Source organism: Oncorhynchus nerka, linkage group LG7 (genome assembly GCF_034236695.1).
Source record: "Oncorhynchus nerka isolate Pitt River linkage group LG7, Oner_Uvic_2.0, whole genome shotgun sequence".
Lineage (NCBI taxonomy): Eukaryota > Metazoa > Chordata > Actinopteri > Salmoniformes > Salmonidae > Oncorhynchus > Oncorhynchus nerka.
Window position 1 is genome coordinate 86,052,549 of NC_088402.1, and position 26,009 is coordinate 86,078,557.

The following is a 26,009-nucleotide window of genomic DNA, read 5'->3' on the forward strand; positions in this document are numbered from 1 at the left end:
TAAATATCTGTAAATTATGTCTGAGTGTTGGAGTGTGCCCTAGCTATCTGGATGTCTGAGTGTTATCTGTATCTGTAAATTATGTCTGAGTGTTGTAGTGTGCCCCTAGATATCTGTAAATTATGTCTGAGTGTTGGAGTGTGCCCCTAGCTATCTGTAAATGATGTCTGAGTATTGTAGTGTGCCCCTAGATATCTGTAAATTATGTCTGAGTGTTGGAGTGTGCCCCTAGCTATCTGTAAATGATGTTTGAGTGTTGAAGTGTGCCCCTAGCTATCTGTAAATGATGTCTGAGTGTTGGAGTGTGCCCCTAGCTATCTGTAAATGATGTTTGAGTGTTGGAGTGTACCCCTAGCTATCCGTCAATGAAAAATATAAGAAAATGGTGGCATTCGGTTTGCTTAATATATGGATTTTTAAATTAGTTTTACTTTTGATACTTAAGTATATTTTAGCAATTACATTTACTTTTGATACTGGAGTATATTTAAAACCTAATGCTTTTAGACTTTTACTCAGGTAGTACTTTACTGGGTGCATTTAACTTTTACATGAGTAATTTCTATTAAGGTATCTTTACTTTTACTCAAGTATGACAATTGGGTACTTTTGCCACCACTGGGTAGAATGTAGATTTGTTGGGTTTGTCCACATATGGAATGACTTAACCAGGGTCATTCTTGACAAGAGACTCACCGGGGTGATGTTTTTTTATTGCCTAGCACTTACACACCCGCTTCAACTAATCAACTTATCATCAAGCCTTTCAATAGCTATGTCTGATGTGTTCGTGCCGGGTACGGACAACAAAATCCACCATTGTTGATCCCCAGGGCTGGAATCAAGAAACCCTGAACTAAATCAACGCAAATAGCAGCATTTTGGTGAGGTGTAGCACAGCACCTACACATACAGGGTTAAGTTTGTACAGTACTGCTGGAACCAACTGTGTATTCTAGGCCAGCAGCTGGGGTTGGATCCATGCCTCCGCTTTAACAATAGGGTATGCTGCAACAAGCAGGAACCGAATCACTAGAAGAGAGATTTATGCACCGTCTGTGTGGAGAAGTTGGACCCACATCCATAAAAGAGAACGAGAGCAAGAACGAAAAAGTGGACAGAGACATTAAGAAATCAAAGAATGAAAACACAGAAAGAGAGAAGGAATGAGGATAGAAACCAAACAAAATGGAAGGAGAATGAGGTCTGACATTCTAGTCATTTAGCTCTTATCACTTATACACTCTTATCCAGAACAACTTACAGTAGTGACTACATACATTTTTTAACTGGTCGCAATGGCAATTGAACCCACAACCCTGGCATTGCAAGAGTTAACTGAGCCACACTGGACCACATAGACTACATGTAGTAATAAGAACGCTTGTCGGCCCAGGAACTATATCGCCATATAGTGTACACAATCGTTCTAGATCATTCTAACGGCCACGGAAAGGTGGGGGCCGTAAGAATTGTACTCCATAATTGTCAGATAGTGAAGCATCTCAAGGCTGTGTCTGTACAGTCTTTGAAAATAAGGTGCTATCTAAAACCTTAAAAAGGTTATTCGGCAGTCCCTATAGGAGAACCCTTTGAGGAAACATTGTTGGTTTCAAGTAGAACCCTTTTTGGTTCCAAGTAGAACCGTTTTGGGTTCCATGTACAACCCTTTACACAGAGGGTTCTACTTGGAACCAAAAGTTATTTTTACCTGAAACCAAAAAGGGTTATCCTATGGGGACAGCCAAAGAAGCCTTTTTGAACCTTGTTTGTAAGAGTATAGTTGGCAGTAGACGTTCTGATCACCCGATCCACCACTGTATTGCACTGCAGAATTTAACGCAGCAACACAGTAACGCAGCCCATCTGCGAGATGGCCATAGTTAATAAATGACCGTATAATTTCACCTGACTGTCGTACTGCACACTCAAGAATGAGAGTCCGGTCTCTTCCCGCCCAGTGAGGCCCCCTTAGCTGTGTGGCTCCCAGGGGCCGCCACGCTATATCAAACCTTTGATCAGGGGTGGGTGCCAGTCCAACCGATCCACCGCCTCAACCACTGCCCTTGAATACACAGGGAGGCAACCTATTAATCCCATTATGCAAATTGTAGTGATAAATCACATAAATCACATTATTCACAATGCCTCCACACAGGGCTTTCCTGGTATTCAATTAAGATAGAGGAGCGGGGAGAGGAGGAGGAGAAGGAGGAGGGGAGAAAAGGGTCTGCCAATGTTTTTTAGGGACAGTAGTCTCAGCTGGCCAAAAACTCCAGGCTGTGACAGATTGGCATCCAGCATGGCCATGACCCGAACAAGGACAATTGGCAGAGAGCGGTGGATGGTTGTGGCATCCCCCCCCCCACAGGGAATGGCTAGAGGGAGGTGGGTTGGTGGAGAGATGGGTTGGCAGGATGGGGGTCTGTTCAGAGTTGGAGAGAGCTCAAAGGGGTGTCATACATCTGAATATGTGTCAAACCTGTGCCTCAGAGGAGAGAATTTGGCACCGGCCATCACTCTTCAAAACACAATGATCTGTGGGGCTACAGGGCCAGTAGAGATATGGGACTGGTCTTTTATAGACCATGGAGGGGAGGCTGGAAGGGGCAGGTTGGTGAATGGATGGCTTTAAGACACCACACTGTTGCTGTGTGTTTCAGAACACAGCTGAATGAGATGGAGCAAATGCAATGTCTTTCACATTCACACTGCGTTCATGTCAGCAGGCAGGGTTTGGAGGGTTGGGATGGTTTGGATGGTTGGGATGGTTGGGATGGTTGGGATGGTTTGGATGGTTGGGAGGGTTGGGATGGTTTGGATGGTTGGGATGGTTGGGATGGTTGGGATGGTTTGGATGGTTTGGATGGTTGGGATGGTTGGGATGGTTTGGATGGTTGGGATGGTTTGGATGGTTGGGATGGTTGGGATGGTTTGGATGGTTGGGATGGTTGGGATGGTTTGGATGGTTGGGATGGTTGGGATGTTTGGGGTGGTTGAGATGGTTGGGATGGTTAGGATGGTTGGGGTGGTTTGGATGGTTGGGATGGTTGGGATGATTGGGGGGGTCCTTTAGAAAGAAACACTGGCAGTGTACAACCTAAAAGGGTTCTTCTGCTGTCCTCATAGGAGAACCCTTTAAAGAACATGTATTGGTTCCAGGTAAAACCCTTTCCACAGAGGGTTCTACATGGAACCCAAAAGGGTTAAACCTAGAGCCAAACAGGGTTCTATTTGGAACCAAAAAGGGTTCTATCTGGAACCAAAAAGGGTTTTATTTGGAACCAAAAAGGGCTCTCCTATGGGGACAGCCGAAAAACCCTTTTGGAACCCTTTTTTTAAGATCGTACAAAACACACACATACACACAAACTCTCGTCTGCAGCCTTCCTCCCTCTCAGTGAATTGTGTGCCCAGCAGATGCCTGGAAGCGCAGAGGCGTGCAACAATGCGGATTAGTGGCAAATAGCTGAACTCTTCACTCGTGCCCCTTTGAACTGGGCCTGGCTCTCTCTGAGAAACGCTACATTTCCAGACATCAGACAAACAGCAGCAGAAAACAAGGGGTCAATGGGACAATCGAAAGGACACCCGTTGCGGCTCTATATTGTTGCTAGTTAGTCAAAAGTATCCTTCCTGAATATCATCGACTCAGACCAATGAAGTCGCAGTCTGTGGAGGAAGAAGAACTACTTGAGAATAATGTGGTGAACTTCTCAACCACCCTCCCAGTGGTTCCCTAATGTCAACCACCGTCCCAGTGGTTCCCTAATGTCAACCACCCTCCCAGTGGTTCCCTAATGTCAACCACCCTCCCAGTGGTTCCCTAATGTCAACCACCATCCCAGTGGTTCCTTAATGTCAACCACCGTCCCAGTGGTTCCCTAATGTCCACCACCCTCTTAGTGGTTCCCTAATGTCAACCACCCTCCCAGTGGTTCCCTAATGTCAACCACCCTCCCAGTGGTTCACTAATGTCAAGCACCCTCTTAGTGGTTCCCTAATGTCAACCACCGTGCCAGTGGTTCCCTAATGTCAACCACCCTCCCAGTGGTTCCCTAATGTCAACCACCCTCTTAGTGGTTCCCTAATGTCAACCACCCTCCTAGTGGTTCCCTAATGTCAACCACCCTCCTAGTGGTTCCCTAATGTCAACCACCCTCCTAGTGGTTCCCTAATGTCAACCACCCTCCTAGTGGTTCCCTAATGTCAACCACCGTGCCAGTGGTTCCCTAATGTCAACCACCCTCCCAGTGGTTCCCTAATGTCAACCACCCTCCTAGTGGTTCCCTAATGTCAACCACCCTCCCAGTGGTTCCCTAATGTCAACCACCCTCCTAGTGGTTCCCTAATGTCAACCACCCTCTTAGTGGTTCCCTAATGTCAACCACCCTCCTAGTGGTTCCCTAATGTCAACCACCCTCCTAGTGGTTCCCTAATGTCAACCACCCTCCTAGTGGTTCCCTAATGTCAACCACCCTCCCAGTGGTTCCCTAATGTCAACCACCCTCCCAGTGGTTCCCTAATGTCAAGCACCCTCTTAGTGGTTCCCTAATGTCAACCACATGTCAACCACCCTCCCAGTGGTTCCCTTATGTCAACCACCCTCCCAGTGGTTCCCTAATGTCAACCACCGTCCCAAAGGTTCCCTTATGTCAACCACCCTCCCAGTGGTTCCCTAATGTCAACCACCCTCTTAGTGGTTCCCTAATGTCAAGTGGTTCCCATGTCAACCACCCTCCCAGTGGTTCCCTAATGTCAACCACCCTCCCAGTGGTTCCCTAATGTCAACCACCCTCCCAGTGGTTCCCTAATGTCAACCACCCTCCCAGTGGTTCCCTAATGTCAACCACCCTCCCAGTGGTTAACTAAAGTCAACCACCCTCCCAGTGGTTCCCTAATGTCAACCACCCTCCCAGTGGTTCCCTAATGTCAAGCACCCTCTTAGTGGTTCCCTAATGTCAACCACCGTGCCAGTGGTTCCCTAATGTCAACCACCCTCCCAGTGGTTCCCTAATGTCAACCACCCTCCCTAGTGGTTCCCCTAAGTGGTTCCCTAATGTCAACCACCCTCCTAGTGGTTCCCTAATGTCAACCACCCTCCCAGTGGTTCCCTAATGTCAACCACCCTCCCAGTGGTTCCCTAATGTCAACCACCCTCCTAGTGGTTCCCTAATGTCAACCACCCTCCCAGTGGTTCCCTAATGTCAACCACCCTCCCAGTGGTTCCCTAATGTCAACCACCCTCCTAGTGGTTCCCTAATGTCAACCACCCTCCCAGTGGTTCCCTAGTGGTTCCCTAATGTCAACCACCCTCCCAGTGGTTCCCTAATGTCAACCACCCTCCCAGTGGTTCCCTAATGTCAACCACCCTCCTAGTGGTTCCCTAATGTCAACCACCCTCTTAGTGGTTCCCTAATGTCAACCACCCTCCTAGTGGTTCCCTAATGTCAACCACCCTCCTAGTGGTTCCCTAATGTCAACCACCCTCCCAGTGGTTCCCTAATGTCAACCACCCTCCCAGTGGTTCCCTAATGTCAACCACCCTCTTAGTGGTTCCCTAATGTCAACCACCGTCCCAGTGGTTCCCTAATGTCAACCACCCTCCCAGTGGTTCCCTAATGTCAACCACCCTCCCAGTGGTTCCCTAATGTCAACCACCCTCCCAGTGGTTCCCTAATGTCAACCACCCTCCCAGTGGTTCCCTAATGTCAACCACCCTCCCAGTGGTTCCCTAATGTCAACCACCCTCCCAGTGGTTCCCTAATGTCAACCACCCTCCCAGTGGTTCCCTAATGTCAACCACCCTCCCAGTGGTTCCCTAATGTCCACCACCCTCTTAGTGGTTCCCTAATGTCAACCACCCTCCCAGTGGTTCCCTAATGTCAACCACCCTCCCAGTGGTTCCCTAATGTCAACCACCCTCCCAGTGGTTCCCTAATGTCAACCACCCTCCCAGTGGTTCCCTAATGTCAACCACCCTCCCAGTGGTTCCCTAATGTCAACCACCGTCCCAGTGGTTCCCTAATGTCAACCACCGTGCCAGTGGTTCCCTAATGTCAACCACCCTCCCAGTGGTTCCCTAATGTCAACCACCCTCCCAGTGGTTCCCTAATATCAACCACCGTCCCAAAGGTTCCCTAATGTCAACCACCGTCCCAAAGGTTCCCTAATGTCAACCACCCTCCCAGTGGTTCCCTAATGTCAACCACCCTCCATGTTACCGTAAGTATAGTGGAAGATAAAGCCGATGTTTGGGATGTATAAATTGAGTGATCATGGGGATTGATTAGCAATCCACAACATTTGGAAAATCCATCGGAAGTCAATGTACCCAGAGGAGGACGGAAACTAGCTGTCCTCCGGCTACACCATGGTGCTACCCTACAGAGTTTTATTTTTTATTTTTATGAAAGGATGGTCCTCCCCTTCCTCCTCTGAGGTGCCTCCACTGATGGCCATAGTCGTGGCATTCCTTCATTCCTTTTTTGTCTAGTGCTTGACCTAATCACGGATGATGAACTTGTTCTCCAAACAGTGCAGTGATGGCTCTAGTCTCGCTATCCAACTCCAATTCATTAGTCAGAAGAGGATGACAGCACTCCAGTCAAGCTGTTCTGGAGAAGGCATTGAGTCCCACATGACACCCTAAGGGTCAAAAGGTCAAAAGGGCTCCAGTGAATCGGGTGCCATGTTGGACACAGTCATTCTGGGTTGAAGTGAGAGTCCATCACACTCCGGGAGAGAGAAGTTTGATCCAGGCTGCAGGATGATAAAAATATCCTTTCACGCAGAGATGGGTGTGGTTGGTAGGTGAAGCATGTTGACTCAATTAATGACAGACACACACACACACCAGTGGAGGCTGGTGAGAGGAGGACGACTCATAATAATGGCTGGAACGGAGCGAATGGAATGGTATCAAACACATGGAAACCATGGAAACCATGGAAACCATGGAAATGTATATGTATGTGATACCATTCTACTCACTCTGCTCCAAACATTACCACGAGCCCATCCTCCCTAATTAAGGTACCACCAACCTCCTGTGACACACACACACACACACACACACACACACACACACACACACACACACACACACACACACACACACACACACACACACACACACACACACACACACACACACACACACACACACACACACACACACACACACACTAAATAATGCAGGCTTCTCAAGTGACTGTGGGGAATAATACAGTAGAGCCAACTGTGATATGCAGGCTTTCAGACAGTTCTTTCTCCATTCTGTAAGCCCTACAGACAGACAGACACAGACAGACAGTGGGGAGGATGGGGGAGGGGAATGTCTATTACAGTGGTACTCCAGTCTCCTTTTCACGTCATTTCAAATCAAATCAAATTGTATTAGTCACATGCGCCGAATACAACAGTTGTAGACCTTACAGGGAAATGCTTATTTACGAGCCCCTAACCAACAATACAGTTAAAAAAAAATATATGGATAAGAATAAGAGATAAAAGCAACAACTAATTAAAGAGCAGCAGTAAAATAACAATAGCGAGACTATATACGGTGGGGTACCGCTACCGAGTCAATGTGTGGGGCCACCAGTTAGTTGAGGTAATATGTACATGTAGGTAGAGTTATTAAAGTGACTACGCATAGATGACAACAGAGAGTAGAGAACAATAGAGTATAACACCTGATTTACTTAACAAAAGGCACATCTCAATAGGTAGTCCATGTATGACATGACATAGCACAAGTGGGAGGGGTCTATTGTTCTCTGTTAGTCCTCAAGCAAGGGGGGAGAACGATGATATCACAAATTCCCATTAAACCAACTCATTGAATGCCCTACCTATTGAAGTTTACAGTTGTGTTGAGAAGAAAAAGTATTATTTTTTATTTATTTTTCTTCCGTAGTGTGCTTTACTGCATTTATATTGCTTTTTGACAGTAAAAGTTCAAACATCGTTGAAGGACGTCTTTAAAAAGTGAATATTCAATATGCACCACCTTGCAAGGCCAGTATTTCTTTGGTCTAATCCCCCCCCCACCCTCTCCCTCTCTTTCCCGCTCTCTCCCTGTCTCTGAGCACAGCATGATGATGAGTTCTTTTACAGCAGCCTGGCACAGCATGGAGCATTCAGCTCCCCAGATGGTCCTCCTGGTGATTCACTTTGCGGCCTTGTCTGTTGCTGGGCAGCACTGAGGGCTACGGCAACATCCCACACTTTTCAGTCCAGTCTCCAATAAATGAGGCAAAAATGTATGTGTGTACATTTTGACAAGCATGTTTAAAAAAACATGTTTAATTAAACACCCCTGATCTCTGGCCTATCATCCTATCTATACTGTAAGGATAATCTCTTAATAAGTTTAATATCAGTCTGGATTTAAAGTACTACAGACCCCAGTCCTACACAGAAAATAAACTGTAATAATTATAGCAAGGGCCTAAACCAGGAATAGGCAACCCTGAGTGTGTCAGCTGCTGCAGGCTTTTGTTCCAACTAGGAACCACTGAGATAATTGATTAGTTCAGTGATTGCCTAAATTCAATATGCCTGGTGTTCCAGGTCGGTTAAATCAAAAACATGAAGTATCTGCACCACTCTAGGACCAGGGTTGTCCACCCCTGGCCTATAGCCAGAAAAACACACGGCATGGCACTCTTCTAGTCTCGACTAACTCATTAGGCTATGTCCCTAGCCTGGGCTAGCATGCTACAGAGCTAGACATGCTGCTCTTCCAGCCAAGCTAATATGTTGTCCTGTTTGCCAAAGCTAACTCTTAGTAAATACAACATTAACTTTGGCTAACACGGCTAATCATGCTGCTTTAACAGCTACACTAACACTATGTTGTCCTAGCAGCTAGCTATCCTGTGCTAACAGCCCTCTATGCTAGCTAGAGTGGGGCTGACAGGCCTCTGATAGCCAGGCTAACATGTTGTTTCCTTAGTCAGTGTGAGTTTGGCAGGCTCTGGCAGGGTAGCCTCCTGCCCTTTGCAGTGTGAGCCAGTGGGGGTGCGAGCACAGGCCTTGGCCCAGTATCAACGTCCTGCGATCCAGCGATAGGAAGGCTGGGAGCCAGGAGATGACAGCATCTCATTGCTGGGACCCATAAATCTTCCCTATGCTCTGGATGTGTACAGGCATGTTTGAGAATACACCATTGTCTTTCACGTGCACAACTTGACCACAGCTGTTCAACTCATAACACCAAGTTTAACCCATGCAGGTCAAAGTAAGAGACGAGCCTGCAAAGTTGGAGAGAAGCAAGACTTGCCAACTACAGCGGATTTGACAATAGAGATGTTGTACACACAAGTCAGCCATTTCCAAATGACGCACAGCCTACAGAGGTCTCTTAAACGGCTATTGGAAATGCAGTTAAATATTTCAGAACCGCAATAGTTAAAACCTGTATAATTTCTTTGAATTTGAGCCTTGCATGCAAAGTGTTTCAGGCCTTTACACCGCCCTGCATATTTTTTCGATTAGCACGTCTTTCGTTTCCATGGCAAAGCAGTAAACTGTGGCTTCTCTGGATATTCCACCTGATGTTAACCTGACTCCACACCACACATCAACATACTCCACAGAGATCAGATATAGATTCATTCAAACTCTACACTTGCTTTTTTTTTTATACCACAGTAGAAATGTAGCCTATATTATTAGTCATAGTAGCCTATATTAGTCTATATTATTGGACATATTAGCCTATATTATTGAACATAATGAGAACAGTGTTACCCGTAGCCAAAGCAGAAGATATACAGTAACTGTGTTGTCAAGTAGAGGGAAGCCAGTTTTATGTTTCCATTTACAGGGTAGGACCTCAGCTAGATGACTAATGAATGCGTCTCGTTAGATTGCCTTTGACTTTACTGCCTTGTTGTAATCAGTGCAAAATGTTTACCAAATGTTCTCAGTTGATCGTACGACTGGTTTCATTGTTTCATAACGAGAACATTTCCTTCTCTCAGAAGCAAAATAAGGACACTGCATTCGACTGAGCTGGCCTCTTTGTCTCACGATGGGGTTGCCATGTCGAGAACTGCATACCCGGGCACTGGGCACAGACAGCATCCATTGAAACTGGCAGGTGGTAGTGAGGCTAGCAGGGGGTGGAAGGGGGATGGTAGAGCCCCCCCACCCCATGGGCTGCGAGCCTCTGCCCCCCCCCCCTTGCGCTCTGTGCGGCTGTCTAGAACAGATTACGCCAAACCAGTGCCAGCCCCTCTCTCCCAGTGTTCCTGATCAACAGAGCACTCTTTGTGTTGAAATGACAAACCACCAAGTCGAGCCAACATCTGCAGGATGAAGGGGGGGGTAATAAAGAGCTAGGGGGAGGGCTAGACACCAGTGAAAAATCATTTCTGATTCAGCCGGTTGTAGTGGATGTGATAATATGCTGTATACTCAAATGATCTGTTACGCATTGTCATACACAACTATAATTTAAAAACAGCTGGGGGAAAATTCTTCTGTTACTTATCCTTACACTATGACAATAATATTTACTAATATGACAAACATTGTTAAAGTTTAAACACTGTACCTTTGGGGCTTGACATATAGAGCGATGGTATAAAATACAGATATATTTGTGGCAAACTGTTGATTGCATGGTTCTACACAAGGATACAATCTAGATGTGACAGAGTGAATATTCCGTCCGCACTGGGGTGTCAATACTATGGATGTGGGGTGTCAATACTATGGATGTGGGGTGTCAATACCATGGATGTGGGGTGTCAATACCATGGATGTGGGGTGTCAATACCATGGATGTGGGGTGTCAATACCATGGATGTGGGGTGTCAATACTATGGATGTGGGGTGACAATACTATGGATGTGGGGTGTCAATACTATGGATGTGGGGTGTCAATACTATGGATGTGGGGTGTCAATACCATGGATGTGGGGTGTCAATACCATGGATGTGGGGTGTCAATACCATGGATGTGGGGTGTCAATACTATGGATGTGGGGTGTCAATACCATGGATGTGGGGTGTCAATACCATGGATGTGGGGTGTCAATACCATGGATGTGGGGTGTCAATACCATGGATGTGGGGTGTCAATACCATGGATGTGGGGTGTCAATACCATGGATGTGGGGTGTCAATACTATGGATGTGGGGTTTCAATACCATGGATGTGGGGTGTCAATACTATGGATGTGGGGTGTCAATACTATGGATGTGGGGTGTCAATACCATGGATGTGGGGTGTCAATACTATGGATGTGGGGTGTCAATACCATGGATGTGGGGTGTCAATACTATGGATGTGGGGTGTCAATACCATGGATGTGGGGTGACAGGTTAGCCATCCACGGCTACACAGCGACCTTTCCAGGATGATTTAAATCGGAGCAAAAAACACATTTGAAGAATTGTGGATGTGTGTTACCTAGTATTTTTCCAACAAGGGGTGTTGTCTGCGATACTAAGTATGATGTATTCCACAATTTGTGATATAGATACGGAAAAGGTGGAGATGAACAGGTGGAGATGAGCAAAGATGCTTAAAATGTTGCATTTTAACACCAAATTGGGCCTCGTTCCTCTGCCCAGGCCTTCCTGACACACGCCAGATCTTACAACGCCTGGATAGGTATTATAAGTATCAACGAACCACATCATAATGTTACCGAAAATCTGGTGATCAACGGCACAGTCGATGACGTGGCACGCAACCATTGGTTGATGCATACAACGTCTGAGCAGGGGACTGCGACCATAATCACAATGTGGCCTTTTTTTTTACCTCCTCTTCTAGGGGCCAATCAAACCAATGTGCAGTCTGATTGGCTAGTCAATAAACAGTTCAGTACACACAAAAAAAAAAACGTAATGCAACGTTCAATTAAACAGAAACAATTCAGTTCTGAACGAGCAGCTGAAAATAGGGGAGGGGTTGTGGGTTGAAAATGTACCCGTTGCCCTATAAATACGTTACTCACTGCAACACCCCGCCACAACCCCACCAAACGGAGCAAACGTATCGTTCGGTTCAAGCCGTTACCCAACATAGCAAAAGTTCAATCGAACTGAACGCACCCCTGATGACTAATCCACTTCCTGATTGAACCACTTCCAACTATTGCACAGTCTGATTGGCTAGCCAATAATCACATGATTGATCCACTTACAGTTTTGTGGCAGTCTGTAATTACATGGCTTGATTGACACATATTAATGCCTTGTTGTCTATAATACAGAGTGCCAATATAATTAAGTTTCATTGAATTTAGTCACCTTTTGTATACAATAATATATTCTACAACTCATGACATCTAGGTACGAGTTGTACATTGCATTTTCACATTATGGTTTCAGGTCATGGTTCATCCTCACTCCATTGGGATGTATGTACGTATAAATTCATTAGTAAATAAAAGAGGGAAGGATGGATACATTTTAATGTATGTATTGCAGTGAATGAGCCAGAGTAACTTCAGCTGTTTTACATTGGGGGGGCACCAGCCATGTGGGAACAATAAAATGTCATTACTAAACATTCTTTTGTTTTATAAGCAGTGAAGTTCACATATGTTAGTTATCCATGTGTTTCACTGCAGTGCATTATTCCACTTTTTAAATAAAATTGGCTGTGTTTCTTAACTTTCTTTTCCACTTATTGGTCTTACCACACATTTCACTGCACCTATCCGGTGTACGTGACAAAACATTCTATTTATTTGGACCTATCACAGCAGATGTTGTATTTAAATCCGATTTGCCAATAGACCAATTAGTGAAAAAGATGTCAGAATTGGGCTGCCTGTCTAAACACAGCCATTGAGAGCCATTCAGATTCATTAGAGCACCTTAGCTTTTGCAAACGCTTGAACCCGAGGCAGGTCGTTAAAATGGAGGCTGTTGCTGAGCTCTTGATGTTCATTTGGAAAGGAACGGGGAAGGGATTCCTGCAACGAGGTCAATTAGAGCTGTGGATTAGATTCCTCAGATAGAGGATGTCTCCCCCATGAGAACATGTCTCCCCATAAGAACATGTCTCCCCATAAGAACATGTCTCCCCCATGAGAACATGTCTCCCCATAAGAACATGTCTCCCCATAAGAACATGTCTCCCCATAAGAACATGTCTCCCCATAAGAGGATGTCTCCCCATGAGAACATGTCTCCCCATGAGAGGATGTCTCCCCATAAGAACATGTCTCCCCATAAGAACATGTCTCCCCATAAGAGCATGTCTCCCCATAAGAGCATGTCTCCCCATAAGAACATGTCTCCCCATAAGAACATGTCTCCCCATAAGAACATGTCTCCCCATGAGAGCATGTCTCCCCATGAGAACATGTCTCCCCATAAGAACATGTCTCCCCATGAGAGCATGTCTTACCATAAGAACATGTCTCCCCATAAGAACATGTATCCCCATAAGAACATGTCTCCCCATAAGAACATGTCTCCCCCATAAGAACATGTCTCCCCATAAGAACATGTCTCCCCCATAAGAACATGTCTCCCCATAAGAACATGTCTCCCCATAAGAACATGTCTCCCCATAAGAACATGTCTCCCCATAAGAACATGTCTCCCCATAAGAACATGTCTCCCCATAAGAACATGTCTCCCCCATAAGAACATGTCTCCCCCATTAGAGCATGTCTCCCCCATAAGAACATGTCTCCCCATAAGAACATGTCTCCCCATAAGAACATGTCTCCCCCATTAGAGCATGTCTCCCCATAAGAACATGTCTTCCCCATAAGAACATGTCTCCCCCATGAGAACATGTCTCCCCATAAGAACATGTCTCCCCATAAGAACATGTCTCCCCCATAAGAACATGTCTCCCCCATTAGAACATGTATCCCCCATGAGAACATGTCTCCCCATAAGAACATGTCTCCCCATAAGAACATGTCTCCCCCATTAGAACATGTCTCCCCCATTAGAACATGTCTCCCCCATTAGAACATGTCTCCCCCATTAGAACATGTCTCCCCCATGAGAACATGTCTCCCCATAAGAACATGTCTCCCCATAAGAACATGTCTCCCCATAAGAACATGTCTCCCCATAAGAACATGTCTCCCCATAAGAACATGTCTCCCCATAAGAACATGTCTCCCCATAAGAACATGTCTCCCCATAAGAACATGTCTCCCCCCATAAGAACATGTCTCCCCATAAGAACATGTCTCCCCATAAGAACATGTCTCCCCCATAAGAACATGTCTCCCCCATTAGAGCATGTCTCCCCCATAAGAACATGTCTCCCCATAAGAACATGTCTCCCCATAAGAACATGTCTCCCCCATTAGAGCATGTCTCCCCATAAGAACATGTCTTCCCCATAAGAACATGTCTCCCCCATGAGAACATGTCTCCCCATAAGAACATGTCTCCCCATAAGAACATGTCTCCCCCATGAGAACATGTCTCCCCCATGAGAACATGTCTCCCCATAAGAACATGTCTCCCCCATAAGAACATGTCTCCCCCATTAGAACATGTCTCCCCCATGAGAACATGTCTCCCCATAAGAACATGTCTCCCCATAAGAACATGTCTCCCCCATTAGAACATGTCTCCCCCATTAGAACATGTCTCCCCCAACATGTCTCCCCCATTAGAACATGTCTCCCCATTAGAACATGTCTCCCCCAACATGTCTCCCCCATTAGAACATGTCTCCCCATTAGAACATGTCTCCCCATGAGAACATGTCTCCCCATAAGAACATGTCTCCCCATAAGAACATGTCTCCCCATAAGAACATGTCTCCCCATAAGAACATGTCTCCCCCATGAGAACATGTCTCCCCATGAGAGGATGTCCCCCCATAAGAACATGTCTCCCCATAAGAACATGTCTCCCCATAAGAACATGTCTCCCCCATGAGAACATGTCTCCCCATGAGAGGATGTCCCCCCATAAGAACATGTCTCCCCATAAGAACATGTCTCCCCATAAGAACATGTCTCCCCATAAGAACATGTCTCCCCCATAAGAACATGTCTCCCCATAAGAACATGTCTCCCCCATAAGAACATGTCTCCCCATAAGAACATGTCTCCCCCATGAGAACATGTCTCCCCATGAGAGGATGTCCCCCATAGAACATGTCTCCCCATAAGAACATGTCTCCCCATAAGAACATGTCTCCCCATAAGAACATGTCTCCCCCATAAGAACATGTCTCCCCATAAGAACATGTCTCCCCATAAGAACATGTCTCCCCATAAGAACATGTCTCCCCCATAAGAACATGTCTCCCCCATAAGAACATGTCTCCCCATAAGAACATGTCTCCCCATAAGAACATGTCTCTCCCATAAGAACATGTCTCCCCATAAGAACATGTCTCCCCATAAGAGCATGTCTCCCCATAAGAACATGTCTCCCCCATAAGAACATGTCTCCCCATAAGAACATGTCTCCCCATAAGAACATGTCTCCCCATAAGAACATGTCTCCCCCATAAGAACATGTCTCCCCATAAGAACATGTCTCCCCATAAGAACATGTCTCCCCCATAAGAACATGTCTCCCCATAAGAACATGTCTCCCCATAAGAACATGTCTCCCCATAAGAACGTGTCTCCCCATAAGAACATGTCTCCCCATAAGAACATGTCTCCCCCATGAGAACATGTCTCCCCATAAGAGCATGTCTCCCCATGAGAGGATGTCCCCCCATAAGAACATGTCTCCCCATAAGAACATGTCTCCCCATGAGAACATGTCTCCCCATAAGAACATGTCTCCCCATAAGAACATGTCCCCCCATAAGAACATGTCTCCCCATAAGAACATGTCTCCCCATAAGAACATGTCTCCCCATAAGAACAGACATAAGAACATGTCTCCCCATAAGAACATGTCTCCCCCATAAGAACATGTCTCCCCATAAGAACATGTCTCCCCATAAGAACATGTCTCCCCATAAGAACATGTCTCCCCCATAAGAACATGTCTCCCCATAAGAACATGTCTCCCCATAAGAACATGTCTCCCCCATAAGAACATGTCTCCCCATAAGAGCATGTCTCCCCATAAGAACATGTCTCCCCATAAGAACATGTCTCCCCATAAGAACATGTCTCCCCATAAGAACATGTCTCCCCATAAGAACATGTCTCCCCATAAGAACATGTCTCCCCCATGAGAACATGTCTCCCCATAAGAACATGTCTCCCCATAAGAACATGTCTCCCCATAAGAGCATGAGGACATGTCTCCATAAGAACCCATAAGAACATGTCTCCCCATAAGAACATGTCTCCCCATGAGAACATGTCTCCCCATAAGAACATGTCTCCCCATAAGAACATGTCTCCCCATAAGAACATGTCTCCCCATAAGAACATGTCTCCCCATAAGAACATGTCTCCAGATAAGAACATGTCTCCCCATAAGAACATGTCTCCCCCATAAGAACATGTCTCCCCCATATGAGCATGTCTCCCCAATGAGAACATGTCTCCCCATAAGAACATGTCTCCCCATAAGAACATGTCTCCCCATAAGAACATGTCTCCCCCATAAGAACATGTCTACCCCATGAGAACATGTCTCCCCATAAGAACATGTCTCCCCATAAGAACATGTCTCCCCATAAGAGCATGTCTCCCCATAAGAATATGTCTCCCCATAAGAACATGTCTCCCCATAAGAACATGTCTCCCCGTAAGAACATGTCTCCCCATAAGAGCATGTCTCCCCATAAGAACATGTCTCCCCATAAGAGCATGTCTCCCCATAAGAACATGTCTCCCCATAAGAACATGTCTCCCCATAAGAACATGTCTCCCCATAAGAACATGTCTCCCCCATGAGAACATGTCTCCCCATAAGAACATGTCTCCCCATGAGAACATGTCTCCCCATAAGAGCATGTCTCCCCATAAGGACATGTCTCCCCATAAGAACATGTCTCCCCATAAGAACATGTCTCCCCATAAGAACATGTCTCCCCCATGAGAACATGTCTCCCCCATAAGAACATGTCTCCCCCATAAGAACATGTCTCCCCATAAGAACATGTCTCCCCATAAGAACATGTCTCCCCATAAGAACATGTCTCCAGATAAGAACATGTCTCCCCATAAGAACATGTCTCCCCCATAAGAACATGTCTCCCCCATAAGAACATGTCTCCCCATAAGAACATGTCTCCCCATAAGAACATGTCTCCCCCATAAGAACATGTCTCCCCCATGAGAACATGTCTCCCCATAAGAACATGTCTCCCCATAAGAACATGTCTCCCCCATGAGAACATGTCTCCCCATAAGGACATGTCTCCCCATAAGAACATGTCTCCCCATAAGAACATGTCTCCCCATAAGAACATGTCTCCCCATAAGAACATGTCTCCAGATAAGAACATGTCTCCCCATAAGAACATGTCTCCCCAATGAGAACATGTCTCCCCATAAGAACATGTCTCCCCATAAGAACATGTCTCCCCATAAGAACATGTCTCCCCCATAAGAACATGTCTCCCCCATGAGAACATGTCTCCCCATAAGAACATGTCTCCCCCATGAGAACATGTCTCCCCATAAGGACATGTCTCCCCATAAGAACATGTCTCCCCATAAGAACATGTCTCCCCATAAGAACATGTCTCCCCATAAGAACATGTCTCCCCCATGAGAACATGTCTCCCCATAAGAACATGTCTCCCCATAAGAACATGTCTCCCCATAAGAGCATGTCTCCCCATAAGGACATGTCTCCCCATAAGAACATGTCTCCCCATAAGAACATGTCTCCCCATAAGAACATGTCTCCCCATAAGAACATGTCTCCCCATAAGAACATGTCTCCCCCATAAGAACATGTCTCCCCCATGAGAACATGTCTCCCCATAAGAACATGTCTCCCCATAAGAACATGTCTCCCCCATGAGAACATGTCTCCCCATAAGAACATGTCTCCCCATAAGAACATGTCTCCCCATAAGAACATGTCTCCCCATAAGAACATGTCTCCCCATAAGAACATGTCTCCCCCATAAGAACATGTCTCCCCCATGAGAACATGTCTCCCCATAAGAACATGTCTCCCCCATGAGAACATGTCTCCCCATAAGGACATGTCTCCCCATAAGAACATGTCTCCCCATAAGAACATGTCTAAGAACCCCATAAGAACATGTCTCCCCATGAGAACATGTCTCCCCATAAGAACATGTCTCCCCATAAGAACATGTCTCCCCATAAGAGCATGTCTCCCCATAAGGACATGTCTCCCCATAAGAACATGTCTCCCCATAAGAACATGTCTCCCCATAAGAACATGTCTCCCCATAAGAACATGTCTCCCCCATAAGAACATGTCTCCCCCATAAGAGCATGTCTCCCCCATGAGAACATGTCTCCCCATAAGAACATGTCTCCCCATAAGAACATGTCTCCCCCATGAGAACATGTCTCCCCCATAAGAACATGTCTCCCCATAAGAACATGTCTCCCCATAAGAACATGTCTCCCCATAAGAACATATGTCTCCCCCATGAGAACATGTTTCCCCCATAAGAACATGTCTCCCCCATGAGAACATGTCTCCCCCATAAGAACATGTCTCCCCCATGAGAACATGTCTCCCCCATAAGAACATGTCTCCCCCATAAGAACATGTCTCCCCATAAGAACATGTCTCCCCATAAGAACATGTCTCTCCCATAAGAACATGTCTCCCCATAAGAACATGTCTCCCCATAAGAACATGTCTCCCCATAAGAACATGTCTCCCCATAAGAACATGTCTCCCCCATAAGAGCATGTCTCCCCCATGAGAACATGTCTCCCCATAAGAACATGTCTCCCCATAAGAACATGTCTCCCCATAAGAACATGTCTCCCCATAAGAGCATGTCTCCCCATAAGGACATGTCTCCCCATAAGAGCATGTCTCCCCCATGAGAACATGTCTCCCCATAAGAACATGTCTCCCCATAAGAACATGTCTCCCCATAAGAGCATGTCTCCCCATAAGGACATGTCTCCCCATAAGAACATGTCTCCCCATAAGAACATGTCTCCCCCATAAGAACATGTCTCCCCATAAGGACATGTCTCCCCATAAGAACATGTCTCCCCATAAGAACATGTCTCCCCATAAGAGCATGTCTCCCCCATAAGAGCATGTCTCCCCCATGAGAACATGTCTCCCCATAAGAACATGTCTCCCCATAAGAACATGTCTCCCCATAAGAACATGTCTCCCCATAAGAACATGTCTCCCCATAAGAACATGTCTCCCCATAAGAACATGTCTCCCCATACGAACATGTCTCCCCCATAAGAACATGTCTCCCCCATAAGAACATGTCTCCCCATAAGAACATGTCTCCCCATAAGAACATGTCTCCCCATAAGAACATGTCTCCCCATAAGAACATGTCTCCCCATAAGAACATGTCTCCCCCATAAGAACAATATGAACATGTCTCCCCATAAGAACATGTCTCCCCCATAAGAACAATATGAACATGTCTACCCCATAAGAACATGTCTCTTTCTAAATAGCTGGTAAAAGGTTAAATGACTATACTATACTGAGTGAAAGATATGTTTAAGTACTTACGGTGTTAGCCCCCTTCCTTATGGTGTTACCCCCTTCCTTATGGTGTTACCCCCCTTCCTTATGGTGTTAGCCCCCTTCCTTATGGTGTTACCCCCCTTCCTTACGGTGTTAGCCCCCTTCTTTACGGTGTTAGCCCCTTCCTTGCGGTGTTAGCCCCCTTCCTTACGATGTTAGACCCCTTCCTTACGCTGTTAGCCCCCTTCCTTACGGTGTTAGCCCCCTTCCTTACGGTGTTAGCTCCCTCCCTTACGGTGTTAGCCCCCTTCCTTACGGTGTTAGCCCCTTCCTTACGGTGTTAGCCCCTTCCTTACGGTGTTAGCCCCCTTCCTTACGCTGTTAGCCCCCTTCCTTACGGTGTTACCCCCTTCCTTACGGTGTTAGCCCCCTTCCTTACGGTGTTACCCCTTCCTTATGGTGTTACCCCTTCCTTACGGTGTTACCCCTTCCTTACGATGTTACCCCCTTCCTTATGGTGTTACCCCTTCCTTACGGTGTTAGCTTCCTTCCTTACGGTGTTACCCCCTTCCTTACGGTGTTAGCTTCCTTCCTTACGGTGTTAGCTTCCCCCTTCCTTACGGTGTTACCCCCTTCCTTACGGTGTTAGCCCCTCCCTTATGGTGTTAGCCAACTTCCTTACGATGTTAGCCCCCTTCCTTATGGTGTTAGCCCCTTCCTTACGATGTTAGCCCCTTCCTTATGGTGTTACCTCCCTTCCTTACGGTGTTACCCCCTTCCTTACGATGTTAGCCCCCTTCCTTATGGTGTTACCTCCCTTCCTTATGGTGTTACCTCCCTTCCTTACGGTGTTACCCCCCTTCCTTACGGTGTTAGCTCCCTTCCTTATGGTGTTACCCCTTCCTTACAGTGTTAGCCCCTTCCTTATGGTGTTACCCCCTTCCTTACGGTGTTAGCTACCTTCCTTACGGTGTTAGCTCCCTTCCTTATGGTGTTACCCCCCTTCCTTACGGTGTTAGCCTCCTTCCTTACCGTGTTACCCCCGTTACTTACGGTGTTACCCCCCTTCCTTATGGTGTTACCCCCTTCCTTACGGTGTTAGCCTCCTTCCTTACTGTGTTACCCCACTTCCTTACGGTGTTAGCTCCCTTTCTTATGGTGTTACCCCCTTCCTTACGTAGTTAGCCCCCTTCCTTATGGTGTTACCCCCCTTCCTTATGGTGTTACCCCCTTCCTTACGGTGTTAGCCCCTTCCTTATGGTGTTACCCCCTTCCTCATGGTGTTACCCCCTTCCTTACGGTGTTAGCTCCCTTCCTTATGGTGTTACCCCTTCCTTACGGTGTTACCCCCTTCCTTACGGTGTTAGCCCCTTCCTTAAGGTGTTACCCCCTTCCTTACGGTGTTAGCCCCCTTCCTTATGGTGTTACCCCCTTCCTTACGATGTTAGCCCCTTCCTTACGATGTTAGCCCCTTCCTTATTGTGTTACCCCCTTCCTTACGATGTTAGCCCCCTTCCTTACGATGTTAGCCCCCTTCCTCATGGTGTTACCCCCTTCCTTACGGTGTTACCCCCTTCCTTATGGTGTTACCCCCTTCCTTACGGTGTTACCCCCTTCCTTACGGTGTTACCCCCTTCCTTACGATGTTAGCCCCCTTCCTTACGATGTTAGCCCCTTCCTTACGGTGTTACCCCCTTCCTTATGGTGTTACCCCCTTTCTAACGGTGTGACCCCCTTCCTTACGGTGTTACCCCCTTCCTTATGGTGTTACCCCCTTCCTCATGGTGTTACCCCCTTCCTTACGGTGTGACCCCCTTCCTCATGGTGTTACCCCCTTCCTTACGGTGTTACCCCCTTCCTTACGGTGTTACCCCCTTCCTTATGGTGTTACCCCCTTCCTTACGGTGTTAGCCTCCTTCCTTTCGGTGTTACCCCCTTCCTTATGGTGTTACCCCCTTCCTTACGGTGTTAGCCTCCTTCCTTGCGGTGTTACCCCCTTCCTTACGGTGTTAGCTCCCTTTCTTATGGTGTTACCCCTTCCTTACAGTGTTAGCCCCCTTCCTTATGGTGTTAACCCCTTCCTTATGGTGTTACCCCCTTCCTTACGGTGTTAGCCCCCTTCCTTATGGTGTTACCCCCTTCCTCATGGTGTTACCCCCTTCCTTATGGTGTTACCCCCTTCCTCATGGTGTTACCCCCTTCCTTACGGTGTTAGCCCCCTTCCTTATGGTGTTACCCCCTTTCCTTACGGTGTTAGCCCCTTCCTTATGGTGTTACCCCCCTTCCTTACGATGTTAGGCCCCTTCCTTACGGTGTTAGCCCCCTTCCTTACGATGTTAGCCCCCTCCCTTACGGTGTTAGCCCCTTCCTTACGGTGTTAGCCCCCTTCCTCTACCAATACATGCCAATTATGATCACACAGTTAATTTTTTCACTGACTGTAGTAGTCAGACAGCATAAAAATTCATTCTACCCTGGCCTGTATAGACTATATGCACACTACATACCAGGTGACCACACATACTCTTTATGACTAATAAACATTATGTCAGTATGCACTCCCAACGAGTACAGGGCGTGGGCCTCCTAGACCATGACCTAATAATGAAAGTCAACCCGCCCAGTGGAAATGGTACCCAGGGCTCAGGGAGGGAGGGGATGGGGGGGATTAAAGAGTGTGACACTCTGATTCATCACAAGATTAATATCACCTAGAGACAAGGGGAGACTTGGTGGAGCTGAATGAGGTGATGTCTCAGTGAAGTCAGAATGACACCATTCGGAACATGTAAAACGAGTCAAAAATTAAAACAGCCCTGGAATAATCTCACACCTTTATAGCCTTGCCGTCAGGGAGTAAAACTCATTCACTGCTTGTTTTTATTTTAGGTTAAATGAGGCTACTTCCAATCATATAGAACCGTGTTAGAATAGTTGAGGGCATTTTCAGTGAAGGACAAACACTGCTCTTCTATATCATTGAGAAACAAACACCTTAGCCAAATATATTTCAACTAAGTTTTTCACAATACCTGACATATAATCCTAGTAAAAGTTCCCTGTTTTAGGTCAGTTAGGATCATCACTTTATTTTAAGAATGTGAAATGTCAGAATAAAAGAAGAGAGAATTATTTATTTCAGAGTTTATTTCTTTTTTACCTTTATTTAACTAGGCAAGTCAGTTAAGAACAAATTCTTATTTTCAATGACGGCCTAGGAACAGTGGGTTAACTGCCTGTTCAGGGGCAGAATGACAGATTTGTACCTTTCCAGCTCAGGGATTTGAACTTGCAACCTGCTAGTCCAACGCTCTAACCACTAGGCTACCCTGCCGTCCCAGCCTAAATTCATTACATTCCCAGTGGGTCATAAGTTTACATACACTCAATTAGTATTTGGTAGCATTGCCTTTAAATTGTTTAACTTGGGTCAAAAGTTTTGGGTAGCCTTCCACAAGCTTCCCACAATAAGTTGGGTGAATTTTGGCCCATTCCTCCTGACAGAGCTGGTGTAACTGAGTCAGGTTTGTCGCCCTCCTTGCTCGCACACGCTTTCTCAGTTCTGCCCACATATTTTCTATAGGATTGAGGTCAGGGCTTTGTGATGGCCACTCCAATATTGACTTTGTTGTCCTTAAGCCATTGTGCTGCAACTCTGGAAGTCTGTTTGGGGTCATTGTCCATTTGGAAGGCCCATTTGGTACCAAGCTTTAACTTCCTGACTGATGTCTTGAGATGTTGCTTCAATATATCCACATAATATTCCACCTCATGATGACATCTATTTTGTGAAGTGCACCAGTCCCTCCTGCAGCAAAGCACCCCCACAACATGATGCTGCCACCCCTGTGCTTCATGGTTGGGATGGTGTTCTTCGGCTTGTAAGCCTGCCCCTTTTTCCTCCAAACATAATGATGGCCATTATGGCAAAACAGTTTTATTTTTGTTTCATCAGAGCAGAGGACAGTTCTCCAAAAAGTCTGATCTTTGTCACCATGTGCAGATGCAAACCGTAGTCTGGCTTTTTTATGGCGGTTTTGGATCAGTGGCTTCTTCCTTGTTGAGCGGCCTTTCAGGTTATGTCAGTATAGGACTCGTTTTACTGTGGATACTTTGTACCTGTTTCCTCCAGCATTTTCACAAGGTCCTTTAATGTTGTTCTGGGATTGATTTGCACTTTTTGCACCAAAGTACGTTCATCTCTAGGAGACAGAATGCGTCTCCTTCCTGAGCGGAATGACGGCTGCGTGGTCCCATGGTGTTTTTACTTGCCTACTATTGTTTGTACAGATGAACGTGGTACCTTCAGGCATTTGGAAATTGCTCCCAAGGATGAACCAAACTTGTGGAGGTCTACAATTATTTTTGAGATCCTGGCTGATTTCTTTAGATTTTCCTATATGTCAAGCAAAGAGGCACTGAGTTTGAAGGTAGGCCTTGATATACATCCACAGAGGGGTGTCCCGGGTGGCGCAGTGGTTAAGGGTGCTGTACTGCAGCGGCAGCTGTGCCACCAGAGACCCTGGGTTTGCGCCCAGGCTCTGTCGTAACCGGCCGTGCCCGGGAGGTCCGTGGGGCGAAGCACAATTGTCCGGGTTAGGGAGGGTTTGGCCGGTAGGGAAATCCTTGTCTCGTCGCGCACTAGTGACTCCTGTGGCGGGCCGGGCGCACTGCGAGCTAACCAAGGTTGCCAGGTGCACGGTGTTTCCTCCGACACATTGGTGCGGCTGGCTTCCGGGTTGGATGGTGCTGTGTTAATAAGCAGTGCGGCTTGGTTGGGTTGTGTATCGGAGGCCGCATGACTTTCAACCTTCGTCTCTCCCAACCCCGTACGGGAGTTGTAGCGATGAGACAAGATAGTAGCTACTAAACAATTGGGGAGAAAACAGGGTAAAGAAGGGAAAAAAAGAAGAAAAAATAAATACATCCACAGGTTCACCTTCAATTGACTAAAATCAGAAGCTTCTAAAGCCATGACATTATTTTCTAGAATTTTCCAAGCTGTTTAAAGGCACAGTCAACTTAGTGTATGTAAACTTCTGACCCACTTGAATTGTGATACAGTGAATTATAAGTGAAATAATCTGTCTGTCATGCACAAAGTAGATGTCCTAACCAACTTGCCAAAACTATAGTTTGGAAACAAGACATTTGTGCAGTGGTTGAAAAACAAGTTTTAAGACTCCAACCAGAGTGAACTTCTGACTTCAACTGTATGTAATATAGATGAACAAAACAGTCGCTAAAATCAGATCTCAATTGTTCCATACTGAAAACATGACTATATAAATAAACTATTGGAAGTATTTAATACCAAGGTTGATGCCAACGTTGATGCCAAAACAACCGCTTCTTATATCCCAACGAAGAGTTTATTGTATATATTTAGATGCACTATTGTAAAGTGGCTGTTCCACTGGATGTCATAAGGTGAACGCACCAATTTGTAAGTCGCTCTGGATAAGAGCGTCTGCTAAATGACTTAAATGTAAATGTAATTGTGAGGTTCGTGTAGACTGAAGGTCGTGTGATGCTTCTCTATCAAAGATTTTACTTGACAGGAAACATTGACAGCAGGGCGAACGCTGGCGGTCTGGCCTTGAAATGCTGTGTTGCTCACCTCTTCCACCGTAATCACATATTCACCAGAGAAGAAGAAGCAGGGCGAACGCTGGCGTCTGGCCTTGAAATGCTGTGTTGCTCACCTCTTCCACCGTAATCACATATTCACCAGAGAAGAAGAAGCAGGGCGAAAGCTGGCGGTCTGGCCTTGAAATGCTGTGTTGCTCACCTCTTCCACCGTAATCACATATTCACCAGAGAAGAAGAAGCAGGGCGAACGCTGGCGGTCTGGCCTTGAAATGCTGTGTTGCTCACCTCTTCCACCGTAATCACATATTCACCAGAGAAGAAGAAGCAGGGCGAACGCTGGCGGTCTGGCCTTGAAATGCTGTGTTGCTCACCTCTTCCACCGTAATCACATATTCACCAGAGAAGAAGAAGCAGGGCGAACGCTGGCGGTCTGGCCTTGAAATGCTGTGTTGCTCACCTCTTCCACCGTAATCACATATTCACCAGAGAAGAAGAAGCAGGGCGAACGCTGGCGGTCTGGCCTTGAAATGCTGTGTTGCTCACCTCTTCCACCGTAATCACATATTCACCAGAGAAGAAGAAGCAGGGCGAAAGCTGGCGGTCTGGCCTTGAAATGCTGTGTTGCTCACCTCTTCCAACGTAATCACATATTCACCAGAGAAGAAGAAGCAGGGCGAACGCTGGCGTCTGGCCTTGAAATGCTGTGTTGCTCACCTCTTCCACCGTAATCACATATTCACCAGAGAAGAAGAAGCAGGGCGAACGCTGGCGGTCTGGCCTTGAAATGCTGTGTTGCTCACCTCTTCCACCGTAATCACATATTCACCAGAGAAGAAGAAGCAGGGCGAACGCTGGCGGTCTGGCCTTGAAATGCT